Source organism: Pinus tabuliformis, chromosome X, assembly GCF_031772625.1.
Source record: "Pinus tabuliformis cultivar Carrire ecotype Pingquan chromosome X, CPIR1, whole genome shotgun sequence".
NCBI classification, from domain to species: domain Eukaryota; kingdom Viridiplantae; phylum Streptophyta; class Pinopsida; order Pinales; family Pinaceae; genus Pinus; species Pinus tabuliformis.
Genome location: NC_142308.1, coordinates 774,789,987 through 774,804,668, shown reverse-complemented (window position 1 = coordinate 774,804,668; position 14,682 = coordinate 774,789,987).

The window sequence follows — 14,682 nt, the reverse complement described above, 5'->3', positions numbered from 1 at the left end:
TCTCAGTTTTGAGGTCTTCCATCTGATTAGCAAACTCATTCTTGGAGAAGGTAGTACTAGCTGAAAGTGGATTCCCCCTACCTCTTTTCCGGGCTGCCCTAGAGTGGTTTCTAAACACAGTCTTTATGTCCTTATAAGGTAGTTGGTAAATGTCTCCTCCAGCTAGCATGTGAAGGGTATCTAGGAGGTCTTCAGCGACTCCTCAGAGCAGAACCAACTTTAGAGATTCAGGGTCAAGTGTACACCTGGCCCGTTTATAGCTGAGTTGGAACCTTTCCTCGTAGTCCTCTAAAGACTCATCATTTCCCATGGTCATCCGAAAAATTTCTCCCTTGGTTTCCTTTGACCTACAGTAATCCCGGTATTTGTTGTTAAAGTCTTGCTGCATCTGAGCCCAAGTAGTGATACTGTTTCCAAGTAACCCCATAAACCAGCGTAATGCTGCATCCTTGAGGGTAGAGGGAAAGAGTTTCAACTTTTGCTCATCTTCTGTATAGTCATAAGTTCGACAAAGGACAACAAACTCAAACAGGAAGGTATCAGGGCCTTCAGTGGTCAATCCATGGAAATGAGGTAAGGCTGAGGGACTTATGTTCTTCATTTTCATGTCCCCGTTGGTCTCTCGGATGGGGAAGGTACCTTCTATTCTCTCGTCATCGTCTCTACCATTTCTGTTGTCAGCCATGGTCTCAAAAGGAATATTTTCTTTCTCTTCTTCTGTTATAGGATCTTCGTATATCTCAAGAGGTTCACCTATAGGTTCTTTTGGATCACTGCCACCAAAGAAGAGAGAAGGGTGACTCAGTGAAGTGGTGGGGGTGTTGGGTAGGAATTTTCCGGTATTGTCTCTGTTCCTATGAGGCATGAAAGGATTTTTGGTTGTTTTTGCTTTTTTCTCTGCTTGTACCTGCAAAACTAAAATAGATGGAATTGCAACTAACTAAAATCTATCTTGCAGAAATGGAAATGCGGAATTGAAATGAAAGCAGGAAAGGACTAATCTACTTTGCTGAAATCAAATTGCTAGAATGAAATGCTAGACTACGCTTGCAGAATTGAAATTCTATTCTACGCTTGCAGAATTGAAATTGCGGAATTGAAAGGCTAATCTATGAAAGCAATAAATGTCTATTTTACTTTTGCAGAAATGAAATTGCAGAATGGAAATGAAATAAACTACTTAGTAGAAGGTTAGAGTAGGAAAATAGAAGAAAAGCAGCAATCACAAATACTCTGACGCTTCCCCGGCAACGGCGCCAAAAAGAGTGGTGAGCTCCAGTATTGTAGCAATAATGTTGCAACTCCTGGGACTCCCTTCTTTACTTTTATCAACCCGGTAGTTCGTAACAAACTTGGAAGCGATGGTGCTGTATGCACAAGTACTAGCTCTTGCCGCAGCTGTCACTTGGTTAGCCGACACAAGTCCGCTAGGAGCTTAAGCCAATTTCTATGAGCTCTGAGAAGAAGCTTTTTAACTGATGGATGAAAGCTAACTTAAAGAAGGCTGATCTACTTTCAGAAAGAAACTGAAAAGCTAAAAGAAAACGAAAACCCTAGCAAACCCTAATTTTACCAACTATCCCTACCGATGCAAGAAAGAGGATGCAAGCTACTGAAAGAGATGCCATTGACTTCTAAGAAGGTAAATACATGTATCTAAGCTACTTCTACAGTAACATCTGAAAAAAAAAAACATCTTTTTGTATTTTTGAATAAGTTGTCAGAATTATCATGCATGCAATTTGACTGTTTTGACTGTGGAGAGGTGGATTGGTGAGAGGAAATGCTTGGATGAGGTCGGGAAGGTTCAGAGAGGGCCTAAGGGGTCCCTAACACCCTTCCAGAGAGTTTCACAGAGTTTGGCTATCAAGAAACCTCATTCGTGAGCTTCTACAGGAAGTCTGCAGGGGTTCTACAGGATGTATGTGATTTTCTACAGGATGTTCTGTAACTTTCTACAGGATGTTCAGAAATGGGATTTTGGAGGATGGATGGATGGAGAAAGATGAAGGAGTGGGTATGTAGGTAGGATAAAGGTTGGAGGTGGACCAGGACTTGGTGCATGGAGTTGAGGATAGAGGTAGATGGCTGGATTTGTTCAATGAAGACTAAAGCAATGATGCACAAAAACTAGGGTTATGTGAGCAAATGGCAAACGTACGGCTAGAAGCTGAGCTGGGGAATGGAGCAGATGGGTTTTATGGAGTATGGGCAGGTAGAGGAGTGGTACAGGTGCTCTGCAAGTCGTTTTTCCAACTGGACCGATGAAGACTTGTAAAATCAAAAACCTAGTTACGTTGACCTAATCTGATCTAACTGTCAGTACAAAGAATGAATAGAAGTTTGAACTGCAATGAAACCATGTATACTAACTCATGCAACTAAGCAAGCAAAAGTCTAAACTTGTAACCAACTTCTACACATGAAAATCAAACACTAGTGATTGCATGACAAAGCAAAATCAGTGTTTTTGTGGGCAGCAAGGTGTCCCTGATCCCAGCTCCTGATCCCACTGAGGGAGAGGTGAAACCAATGATGTTTGATGGCCCTTTTTGAAGCTTTTCCCTGTTAACAACCTATCAACTAAATCTGAGCATCAAAAGTCCTTCTAACCATTAACAATGACCTAGTTAATCAGCAAGATTTAATCTACTTAACAAAAATAATTTTGCAAATGCATAAAGAAAAAATAACAATACATAAAGAAGGCCTTAGCACTCGGGTTGGGCCCAACCCCAAGAGCTGCAGGCTCCTATAAAGAACTCAGATCTGATGCCAAGTAAAGTTGCTTCCCATTACTCAAAAATAATCATCACAAGAAAGTGTACAGCAGTAGCTAAGAAAAAAACGAGCTGAAGAAAGGACATCACTATAGTGCAAATACCAACAGTTCCAAAAGTAAACTATGAAGGCTGAGGCCTTCTTATTTATACAATACGAGGGGGCTAGCAGCCCTCCTAGATTCAAGGGACTCGGTTGTTCCAACTGTAGTAAACAACCACTCTTTCCAAAGCTGCTTGGCTGCCTTTAGAACTTGTTTTGGTGGTTTGTTGAGCTCGGAGTTGAGGGTGGAGATTTCGAGGAAGGGCCATTTAATGCCACAGACAACCTCCCTACGAATCCTCACCTCAAGCTTGGCTGTCACCTGGGCCATAATTGCTTGGTTTTGCTCCAAAATTTGTCCAGAAAACCTGAAATGACCACGTATTAGCCTCCTTGGTAGAGTGACCACCCTTATTCGTTCAAATAACATAAACATACTAGAAAAACATGCATAATCTATGAAAAATGGAGGATTGAACAAGGACAATTAGGCAAAATGAGCCCAATAAGTTACCCAATTCGGGGCTCATCAACTGGAAAACTAGTCAAACTCTTTTTGGGCTTCTAGTGATTCCGATGATTCTCTATGGTTGTGAACTATGGGCCTGACATGCAGTGGAAACAAATTGAGAAAATTCAGAAGCATTTGATTACAAACAAATTTAAGATTAAAAGTGCAGTTCCTTATGCTATCTTGTTAAGTGAAACAGGGGTTGCTCCTATTGAAGCAATTGCTATGGTGCAAGTCATAAGGTATTTAAAAAAATTGAGCAAACGGAAGAGGGTAGATGGCCTAAGGTTGTCTTTAATGATAGATTGTGCAAGAGAAAAAAAACTTGGATGCAAAAAAATAATAAATGGTTTAGTAAATGGGGTATTTGCTTGAACGCGTGTCCCATAAACAACAAAGAGATAAAAGCTTTTATTATGGAAAAGTTCCACAAGCATACTTGAGATAAGGAGCTAGGAAGAAAGAAAAAGTACTATATTGAAGTATTTAATCCCACTCATAGTCATCAACCAAAAACATACATAGAGGCGAATATCTCTTAGAGAGCCAAAATTCTTATTGCTCAGTTAAGGACTAATTCTCATCAACTCTGTTGTGAAACGGGGCATTAGAAAAGGCCAAAGTAAGTGTGAGAGGAAAGAGAATGAATTTTTTTTTCTTCCGGAAAAGTGCAAACAGAAAAACATTTCATTTTAGAATGTGAGGCCTTCAAAGACAACAGTTTAGATATGCTGATAGCTAGCTCTTGGGATAATCTATTTAGTGAGGGGTTTGTCGAGAAACTGGGAGCATTTATTTTGAATCTTTACAGAAAAAGGGCCGAATACATCAAACAGATGAAGAAGCAATCTGTCCCATAGACTATCTTAGCCTCGTGGACGTTAAAATAATTTCTTTCTTTCTTTCTTTCTTCTAGTTCATTCATATGATATACAACCGATAAGTCCTACGCATATCACTATTATTTTGCGACCTCCCAACTTGTGCAATCTCTGCAACTGCACATACCAACGAATAATAACAAAATACCAGTTAATACCCACAAATTTAACAGTAGCAATTACATACCAACAAATCTAACAATATCAGTTACGAAAGAGAATAGTACATACTGGGAGTGATGTTTACTTTCAACTCACTTCTGAAGGTATCAATAAGTTGAGTTATAAAACCTTCTTGGCTAACAGTTTCCCTCTCGATTATTGAGAGAAGGGGAAGCACATAATTATTTATAAAATCGTTCGCACCCATAGTCACTGAGAATATCGACTTTCTCACCAATTCTTTGCCTGCTTTTTTTCCCACCATTCTTCTCAGTTCTATTCTTGTTGTTGTACGTCCAATGGAAGCATCCCAATCTGCAAATAACATTTCATCTTAAAAACAAATAAATCTTACCTGCTTCGCATAATACATTTCATCAGATAAAAACATATTTTCTAAAAAGACATTTTAGTATATCTTACCTACTTCGCATAATACTGTTCATAATCCTTTGACCTGCTAATTTGTTCTTTATATCGTTGTCAATATGTTAGAGCCTAGATTGACCTAAGGCTGAAGGGAGGCAATCCTAGGATAACGACAAACCAAGCTTAACCTGGTAGCTAGCCCTACCAGGTCAGGAGAGAGCTCTCTCCTTGTCAATCTCAGTCAAGATGACTGCAAATATGGATTTTAGGCTAGGTATAGTAGCTCTATGGTTTTTTGATTGCTTTTGATGGTTTTGCTGGATTAAATGGAGCAGGCTGCTTTGAGTCCGGGAAATCAAATCAGGAATGCAGGGTGTTCTATGGGGCGAGGTAGGTAGGTGTTTTAGCACTTGAAATTGAGTGAGATGGTAGGTCTAAGACTGGTGAGGAGCTTAGGAGGGCATGCAAAGATCATGTATACTTCTCAAACTATAGAAAACGTCAAAAACTAAATGGTTTCCCAAGGCAGAGCACTGTAACCAATGTATTCTACCTTTCTATCTTGATATCATTTAGCATAGAAGAATGAATCAAATTGTGGCACACATATCACATGAGAAAAACTAATAACAGAAGAAGAAACTATGAAAAAACACTTTACCACAAGTGTCCCATAAAAGTAGTTGCAAATCCTGGTTTATTTCCTTGCCAAACTGCTGATAAAGGTGTACAATGTAGCTCAGAGCATTCAAGAGAGTCCAATCTTTGCTAATGACTGAAAAAATACATAATATAGAAAATCAAACCACCTATGCTAGCCCTCAGGGGTCGAATCCAAGAGATAAGGAACTGTTACAACCATTTCCCAACAAGGAACAAGAATATAGGCAGTGGAACAGCTTGCCTCTATAGGCATGGAAACTGATTCATTGACCCCCAAACCACCTCAAAATGATGAATCTACCCTCTAAGGTCATTTTACAATTAAATTTACATAGCATAGCATCAATTATAATAATAATTTCATCCATGAAGAGATAAAAATTCAGCTTGTAGAGAAACTGGGCGAAAACTGGATTTTTGGGCAAACTAGCTCTATGCGTAGCGCCACTGGCCAGGTGCGTAGCGCCGCTTCACAGCCACTTTTGGAGGCCTTTCCCTTAGTCAAATTGAGGCAAAGATAGCTCATTGGAAAGGGCTTCCTGCCTAGTTTCTGGAACATCTTTAATTTGTGCATTTGGAGGTCATTTTTCCCCTCAAAAGTGAAATCTCCCAAGGCTGCTTCTATGTGTCCAAAAAGAGGCAAAGAGGTCATTTTTTATGGTTTTTTGACCATTTGGTGACCAAGTTTTGCTCCAAAATTGCTAAGATTTTATGGTTTTGATGCTTTCATCATGTTGAATCCAAATATACAAGCCATTTCTTCAAAAGGTCATCCAGTGAAAAGTGTAGGGCAATTTTCTATGTTGCAAAATTTCAAAAATTGAAAATGACCAAAATTTGTCAAAACTTGCCCAGATTTGGCACAAGGCTCCATCATTAGTTGCTTTGATGGGCTAGTGAGGCTTCAGCTAGGATTTTTAGCTTGTCTTTCTCCTTTTTTCTCCTTAAGACCTTCCTCAACCTTGCCTTAAGCTTCGTCATCCTTATATTGCATATTTTGTTCCGAGTCATATAGTAGTAGGCCATGTGGCGAAGCATATTCTTGTCTCTATTGGCTTTCTCAAGCAGCCCCTCAAGGTGTATATTAACCCTCTCAAGCCAAGTTTCACGGTCATTCTTGATCTCTTGTTCAATGGAAGTCAACTTGACCTTTGCCTTCTTAGCCTTTTGCCTATTCTCCTTGATCATTTGCAGCTCCATGAGGACTTTCTTGTCGGTCAATTGTTTGTTTTCTTGCTCTAGATATTTGATGATCCACTTAGCCCTCTCTACGTTGTCAGATAAAACTTGTATCTAAGCCTTTTGCTCTTTAATGATCATGTCTTTGGCACTTTTTTGATCTTGAGCTTCTAAGTCAATGACATCAACTCCTTGTGTCTCCTCATGATCAATAAGATCAAAATCTCTTTCTTGCTCATCTTCAAGATCCTTCTTATGCATCTTTTTCTTGCCTTTACCTTTACCCTTGCTTTGCTTCTTTACATGTACCTATTTAGCTGAAGAAGAAGGCAAAGCCCCTTCCACTCTTTGTGGAGATAGCATTTTCCTGTAGCCTGATGATGAAGGCGAGACCCCTTCCACACCTTGTGGAGATAATACTCCCCTGGCAGTTGCAAAAAGTTTCCTAGTGCCTCTCTCATATGTTACAAATACTAGCACTCCAACAGTTTCAGTCTCTTGGACCTTTTCATGTCTTGAAGGTCCACCTTCTTCATGAGGCACTGATGAAAAGACTTGAGGGCCTTTGAACATTTCATGAGAAATGAAAGTCTCCCATGGCATGTTGAAAAGGTTCAGCTAATGTAAAACAATGATTTTAATCAAAGAGTAGTGGTAAATGCTAGTTACCTGTTGGGGGTATGATTTCTTCTTTACAATGAGTGCCATCTTTTCAATGTTTCTGAACATGAAGTAGGGGATATTCATCATTCTCACCCTAGTGAAATGCATCAACAGTCTAATGTGGTAGGCATACAAGCGAGAGAACCTACCTTCACAAGTAAAGTACTTGATGATGATCTTCATCAATGGAGCAAACCTGTCCTCCAAGAATTTAAAGGGGAATACTCTTTTGAGTTTGTTATGGTATTTAGCCTTGATATAAGGCTCATAATACTCCCTGTCAATGTCCTGACCTTTGTTCCACTTCTCACCCACATTTGGAAAACCTGTAGCTTCTGAAATGATAGCTGGTGACAAAGTGAATGTAACTCCAGCAAGGTTTACCTCATTGTTGTCCAAATGTGTCACAAACAACCTTGCTAATTCATGATGAGATTTAACCCTTTCCACCATTTCACAGAAGCTAAAACATGTCTGAGGTCTAAAACAAGAAATGGCAAAAGGGCAGGTTTGTAGCCCCCTCAAATTGGTGGGCTCCTCTGATATGTTTTCCTCCCTTATGAGGCTTCCTACCCTGTGTGTCTCTCTCCCTAGATCTGTCACTGAGGGTTTCTTCTTCCAATTCATACTCACTGTCCCTCTCCATTGTTTTAAAATTGTTTCTCTTGTTGTGAATGAAGTGTGGTGAATGAAGAGTGGTGAATTAGTGAATGAAGGTAAGATGAGTATGAAGATATTTGAATAGGAAAATAGGTGAGGGTGAACAAGAGTGGGAAAGGGATGTAGAGAGTGAGTAGGGTTTGGGAATAATGTAGGGTTTGGGGTATGTATAGGGTTTGGGATGTATTTGTATAGGGTTTGGGGATTAGGGAAAAGTAAATATATGATATAGGATAGCCTGATAATAAAAATATAGGAGATAGTTTAGTGAAACTAGGGTTTGATTCTTTGAGAAACAAAACAACCCAACACTGATGCAACAATTCTTTTCAGCAAGAATAATGGTGTTACTTACTTGCAATGGAGGAATTTGGGAGTTTTGAGGCGAAATGGAGCGATTTTGAATAATCTGGAGCCTAACTACCAGGTGCGTAGCGCACTCACCCAGGTGCATAGTACCAGTTCAAAATTACACTGCAGGAAAAACCCAGGTGCGTAGCGCCACTGCTATGCGTAGCACTGGACTTTGGTGCATAGCGCTAGGCAGATTTCTCCACAAACACAGTGATTTCACTCCCTTTGCTCAATAACACTTCAAAATCGTGTTTTTGCTCATAGACCTCAACTCAAACAATGAAATGACTTCAAGAGAGGGATGAACTTTATATGGCTTGGCAACTTTTAATTTTTTAATTTTCAAAACTCACTTTATAATGTCTATTTGATTTTTCAAATACTCTGTTTTATGGATGCTTGATCTTTTGCTTGAAATAGTGAACTGATGCTTTGATTTCTTTGACTTTTGTAATGGAATGTGTTTGGCAACATCATTAGATGCTTAGGAGCAGCAGTCATTATTGGCCACCTCATGTCCTTGCTGATCATTATTGTCATGTAATCATCAAATTTTGACCATGTTGGGACCCTAAAACCTAATAAGACCAAACCCTATGTAATTGATGGAATGAACTGCAAAATGAACATGAATCATGACTAAAAAGTATGGAAGTAGATCAGCAAGTACATACCATGAGGGAGAAACTGAGGCAAACCCTACCATCAGTGGATCCATGACCTAATGGAATGCAATCTCATCAGAATGGGATTACTAGTATGAAATGCAAAAGAGTAAATTTTGATCATTGATGGTAGTGTGAAGACACTGACACTAACATTGGCTCCAATGGGGATGGTAGCTCCTTGGAGGTGCCAAGAACCATAGATCTCTGGGAACATGTAGATTAGTGCCTCATCCATTGGGCAACGGAGTAAAAAAAAAACTCAAACTGAAATGCATGACTGAAGACTGATGACTCAAAGACATAAACTGACTTGAAATTGACTCAATACTAAAACACAATTAACAAACTGGAAAAGACGCTTGAAGTGGAGCTTATTCAATAAAACCTACTCTAATTGTTCCATTCATCACCTGATCAAGTGAAATGAAACAACCAATGCAACCAAGTAAGCATTTTGGTTGTTGTTTGAATTCTCCGCAAGTGCTTTCTTATGAACAACAAGAGAGAACTACTGAAAGGCAACTCCCATGAAAACTTGTAAACAGATCGGTTGAATAATATGGATTCTCTATCCGGCTCCAAAAATACTGCATAAGGATCTTGAAATTCATGTGCACTGGGACTTTGCTCATCCAATGGATTACTTTTCTTCTCCTCATACCAATGCAAACTTTCATCTGAGCTTTGTGACAAGACTCCTGCTAAAAATAACAAAGAATCCGGCTGCCAGATCAAATTTGTATCAATACCTTTTTCAAGCTCACAGGTAGCTAATGGAGAAGGACTTTGACTACAGACATCATCCAACACATTAGCTATTGGATCATGAGAAGCTTGAAAATACTGTTGTAACCCATTTTCTATTGATTCCCATGAGATTGCTTGATTTTCTACAGGCTGCTCATCATTTATTGAAGATGTACTATGCAAATTTCCCTTCAAAAACTGAAATGATTCAAAATAGAATGGTATGGAATCATCTTGCATCATTTGATCATATGTTTGAGCTTCCAAGTCTTCATCTACAATCTGACATTCAGTGGCATTCGGGGGCTACAAATCCAGATATGAGAAGTCTTGAACGAGGATTTCATTGCCCTCAAGATGGTCCAGATCAAAACTTGTCGACAGTTGATTTCTGATTGCATGAAAGTTGTCTCTGATGAACTAAAAACGAAGTAAAACAAAAAGGCAAAGATCCTTCACTTACTTCAAAATTTTCTTCACTTTCCTCCTCATTTCCATAGCTGATATGCATCGGTTGATCACTGTATTCGAGCTGCTGAAAGTGAACTTCCTCCTTCCATAAACCAGCTGCTGATTTGTCTACAAGATTAGCTTCTATTTGGAGAACATAATCATCATCATACTGATAAAACTGAGGTAAATCATCAGTATAAAAGACATCGTCAAGCATAAATGTCACATCAACAGATATTTCTTCTCCAAGATGATCTATAAAACAATAATTATTAGATTTATGACAATTGGGATAAGAAAGAAAATGTTTTGCATCATCCACCTGTTCTTCTTCAATCAGTGAGCCATGGTCTTGAACATCATACACATTCCTTGTGGTGATCTTTTGCATCATATCTTCCACTGCACTTACCAAAATGTTGAGCTTTACCTCTAAAGATGTCATTTCCTCTAGATCTATGCTCTTCATCTCTTCTTCCTTCAACTTTGCCCTTCTGATCAGCAAATTAGCCTTTGCATCTACTGCATTGTTTTGCATCGCTTCAAGTGTTTCAAGGTTCCTCTCTCTCAGCTGAAACTCCATTTCTGGATCAAAGGTTTCCGGGTAGTGCAAAAGAGCAGATCCAGGAGGAGGTCTTATAGTAATAGGCATCGAACAATAAAATTGGTTAAATCTGGCAGAAAACTATTGTACTGTCTCCCCTGGTTGTCTTTTCGGCTACTTATATTCTTCTAGAATCAAGAAAGGGTTCTGTCTGACCACCCACTTGTCGAGGAACACTTTGACGAACTGCTGGAAATCTGAGATGCTCGCATCAGGCAGGGTTTTGAACCAACTCTTGACTTTGACTTGCAAATAAAGAGCAAAAATCCTAATACTGACATCCTCTTCATCAACTTAAAAAAGGTCAAGAAAAGACTCAAAATTCAGTACATGTCTCTTAGCAATGATGTTGTCATATTCACCATCAAATCTTGGTAGATATAGGTAATGATTTTTAGGGAAAGCATGGGATATGGGAGGTAAGATCAAAGGCTTGTATCTATCTGGAATTTTACAAGGTATGGGAATATGTACAGTCTTGGTCTCTCTAGGCTCATCGGTTTGAAGACGGTCATCATAAGATTCATAAGAAGGGTCTTGATCAAGATCAAAGGCATGCGAATATTTGGTATTCACAATCTTCCAAGGGAAAGAATCAAATGCAGGTCTAGGATCTTTTCTCAAATACAATATACTTTGTAAAGCCTTCTTGACATTCTTGGGAAAAGAGAAAAAATAATTTATAACGAAGAACATAATGTTTTGGATGAAATTCCAACTTGAATACCTGATCTTTCCATATTGTCCTTTCATGTTTCTGTTGTGCAGGGTCATCCTCCAGGGGAGTCCTTGGATCTGATGTCGAAACTGATTTAGAGTCGCCAGGTGAACAATTTTAGCCTTCCTGTGTCTGATCGTTGTCCACCATCAACAATCAGATCTAAACTTGATGCATTTTGCTGAGGAACATAAAACTATGTTCCCCATTATGGTCGCCACTATGTTAGAGCCTAGATTGACCTCAGGCTAAAGGGAGGCAATCCTAGGATAACCACAAACCAAGCTTAACCTGGTAGCTAGCCCTACCAGGTTGGGAGAGGGCTCTCTCCTTGTCAATCTCAGTTGAGATGACTGCAAATATGGATTTTAGGCTAGCTATAGTAGCTCTAGGGTTTTTGGATTGATTTTTATGGTTTTGTTGGATCAAATGGAGCAGGCAGCTTTGGGTCCAGGAAATCAAATCAGGAATGCAGGGTGTTCTATGGGGCGAGGTAGGTAGGTGTTTTAGCACTTGAAATTGAGTGAGATGGTAGGTCTAAAACTGGTGAGGAGCTGAGGAAGGCATGCAAAGATCATGTATCCTTCTCAAACTATAGAAAACGTAAAAAACTAAATGGTTTCCCAAGGCAGAGCACTGTAATCAATGTATTCTACCTTTCTATCTTGATATCATTTAGCATAGAAGAATGAATCAGATTATGGCACACATAACACATGAGACAAACTAATAACAGAAGAAGAAACTATGCAAAAACACTTTACCACAAGTATCCCATAAAAATAGCTGCAAATCCTGGTTTATTTCCTTGCCAAACTGCTGATAAAGATGTACAATGTAGCTCAGATCATCCAAGAGAGTCCAACATTTGCTAATGACTGAAAAATAGATAATATAGACAATCAAACCACCTATGCTAGCCATCAGGGGCTCGAATCCAAAAGATAAGGAACTATCACAACCATTTCCCAACAAGGAATAGGAATATAGGCAGTGGAACAACTTGCCTCTATAAGCATGGAAACTGATTCATTGACCCCCAAACCACCTCAAAATGATGAATCTACCCTCTAAGGTCATTTTAAAATTACATTTACATAGCATAGCATCAATTACAATCATAATTTCATCCATGAAGAGAGAAAAAGTCAACTTGTAGAGAAACTGGGCGAAAACTAGATTTTTAGGTAAACTGGCTCTATGCGTAGTGCCACTGGCCAGGTGCGTAGTGCCACTTCACAGCCACTTTTGGAAGCCTTCACCTTAGCCAAATTAAGCCCAAGATATCTCATTGAAAAGGTCGTCCTATCTAGTTTCTCGAACATCTTTAATTTTTTCATTTGGAGGTCATTTGCCCCCTCAAAAGTGAAATCTCCCAAGGCTGCTTTTGTGTGTCCAAAAAGCAGCAGAGAGGTCATTTTTTGATGGTTTTTTGACCTTTTGGTGACCAAGTTTTGCTCAAAAATTGCTGAGATTTTCTGGGTTTGATGCTCTCATCATGCTGAATCCAAATATACAAGCCATTTCTTCAAAAAGTCTTCCAGTGAAAGCGTAGCGCCACCTAGGGAAATTTTCTGTGTTGCAAAATTTCAAAAATTGAAAATGACCAAAATTTGTCAAAACTTGCCTAGATTTGGCACAAGGCTCCATCCTTAGTTGCTTTGATGGGCTAGTGAGGCTTCAGCCAAGATTTTTAGCTTGTCTTGCTTATTTTTGCTCCTTAAGGCCTTCCTCAACCTTGCCTTAAGCTTCCTCATCCTTATATTGCATATTTTGTTCTGGGTCATATAGTGGTAGGCCATGTGGCGAAGCATCTTCTTATCTCTATTTGCTTTCTCAAGCAACCCCTCAAGGTGTATATTAACCCTCTCAAGCTAAGTTTCGCGGTCATTCTCGATCTCTTGTTCAATGGAAGTCAACTTGACCTTTGCCTTCTTAGCCTTTTGCCTATTCTCCTTGATCATTTGCAGCTCCATGAGGACTTGCTTGTCGGTCAATTGTTTGTTTTCTTGCTCTAGATATTTGATGATCCACTTAGCTCTCTCTAAGTTGTCAGACAAAGCTTGTATCTCAGCCTCTTGCTCTTTAATGATCATGTCTTTGGCACTTTTTGGATCTTGAGCTTCTAAGTCAATGACATCAACTCCTTGTGTCTCCTCATGATCAACAAGATCAAAATCTCTTTCTTGCTCATCTTCAAGATCCTTCTTATGCATATTTTTCTTGCCTTTACCTTTACCCTTGCTTTGCTGCTCTAACTGTACCTGTTTTGCTGAAGAAGAAGGCAAAGCCCCTTCCACTCCTTGTGGAGATAGCATTTGCCTGTAGCCTGATGATGAAGGCGAGACCCCTTCCACACCTTGTGGAGATAATACTCGCCTGGCAGGTGCAAAAAGTTTCCTAGTGCCTCTCTCATATGTTACAAATACTGGCACTCCAAAAATTTCAGTCTCTTGGACCTTTTCATGTCCTGAAGGTCCACCTTCTTCATGAGGCACTGATGAAAAGACTTGAGGGCCATTGAACATTTCATGAGAAATCAAAGTCTCCCATGGCATGTTGAGAAGGTTCAATTGATGTGAAACAATGATTTTAATCAAAGAGTAGTGGTAAATGCTAGTTAACTACTGGGGGTATGATTTCTTCTTTACAATGAGTGCCATCTTTTCAATGTTTCTGAACATGAAGTAGGGGATATTCATCATTCTCACCCTAGTGAAATGCATCAGCAGTCTAATGTGGTAGGCATACAAGCGAGAGAACTTACTTTCACAAGTAAAGTACTTGATGATGATCTTCATCAATGGAGCAAACCTGTCCTCCAAGAATTTAAAGGGGAATACTCTCTTGAGTTTGTTATGGTATTTAGCCTTGATGTAAGGCTCATAATACTCCATGTTAATGTCTTAACCTTTGTTCCACTTCTCATCCACATTTGGAATACTTGTAGCTTCTGAAATGACAGCTGGTGACAAAGTGAATGTAAGCCAGCAAGGTTTACCTCATTGTTGTCTAAATGTGTCACAAACAACCTTGCTAATTCATGATGAGATCTAACCATTTCCACCATTTCACAGAAGCTAAAACATGACTGATGTCTAAAACAAGAAATGACAAAAGGGTAGGCTTGCAGCTCCCTCAAACTAGTGGGCTTCTCTCTGATATATTTTCCTCCCTTATAAGGCTTCCTTCCCTGTGTGTCTCTCTCCCTAGAACTGTCACTGAGG